The sequence below is a fragment of the Hyaena hyaena genome, unplaced genomic scaffold, assembly GCF_003009895.1.
Source record: "Hyaena hyaena isolate Hyena2069 unplaced genomic scaffold, ASM300989v1 scaffold_40, whole genome shotgun sequence".
Classification (NCBI taxonomy): domain Eukaryota; kingdom Metazoa; phylum Chordata; class Mammalia; order Carnivora; family Hyaenidae; genus Hyaena; species Hyaena hyaena.
The window spans coordinates 4584360-4585675 of NW_024080672.1; the positions used below are offsets into that span (position 1 = coordinate 4584360).

At 41.1% G+C, this 1316-nt stretch overlaps 1 pseudogene; it reads right to left on the bottom strand.

The window, feature by feature from the left end:
* Positions 1-451: 451 nt before the first annotated feature.
* On the bottom strand, positions 452-926 carry LOC120230341 (annotated as a pseudogene).
* Between the last annotated feature and the right edge of the window lie 390 nt (positions 927-1316).

Here is a 1316-nt window from a genome sequence, read left to right on the forward strand (position 1 = left end):
AGTTTCATCCATTTTGCAGCATGTGACATTATTCCTTTTTTATAGTCAAATAATATTCCATTGTATGGATATGATAGTCCATCGTATTTGTTATTTGGTTGATGGACATCTAGGTGATTTTTACCTTTTGGCTATTATATATAGTGCTGCTATGAACATTTGTTTACACCCTTTTGCATGACATGTGTTTTTAATTCTCTTAGAAATGTATCTAGAACTAGAATTTCTGGGTCTCATGATTTCTCTCTGCTTAACTTTTTTTGTTTAGTTTTTATTGCATAATCATAAACTTAACTGCAATCCAGCTAGACTTGGAAAGAAGGAAAATATGGAACCCATAGAACGTCATCAAGAGCACAAAGATTATTGGATAATTTGAGCCCATGGGGGTAAAGGGGTGCTCCTCTGAGCTACAGAAGGAATGGTCTGGTAATTAAGATAAAAACACAAGTCAAACGGTGATCTTCTTGCTTGTCTTGCCATTCCTGGACCCAGAGCACTCCAGGACTGTCACAACATTCATGTCCTCTTTCACCTTGCCAAGACCACATGGTTACCATCCGGCCACTCAGTGTTGGCAGTGCATATGAAAAACTGGGGAGCACTTGTGTTGGGTCCAGCATTTGCCATGGACAAGATGCCAGGGTATGTGTGCTCCAGGGTGAAATCTCATCATCAAATTTCTCCCCATAGATGGACTTGCCGCCAGTGCCATTATGGTGTGGGAAGTCACCACCCTGGCACAGAAATCCTGGAATAGTCCTATAAAAGCAAGAACCTTTGTAGCCAAATCCTTTCTCCCCAGTGCTCAGAGCACCAAAGTTCTCTGCTGTCTTTGGAGCTTTGTCTGCAAACAGCTCGAAGGAGACACGGCCCAAGGGCTCACTGTCCATGGTGATGTTGAAGAACGCTATGGGGTTAACCATGGCTAGGTGGCATGGGCAGCTCTGGGGGGGAGGGGAGGCATCTCCAAGGCCTCTGTTTAACTTTTTGAGGAACTAATAGACTGTTTTTATCAAAGAGGCCATGCCAGTTTTCAATTTCTCCCCATCCTTACCAACGCATGTTTTTTCTGTCTTTTATTCTACCCATCCTGGTAGGTGTGAAGTGGTCTTTTGTTGTAGTTTTGACTTGCATTTCGCTGATGACTAATGATAATGACCATCTCTCTACGTGCTTATCATCATTTGTAAAAATTCTTTGGAGAAACTTATATTCAAATCCTTTGCCCATTTTTCAATTGATGCAAATGTTATAAAATTTACAAAACTTTAGTTGGACTCACACAGAGAGAAGAATAAAAGCACTAAAATCAG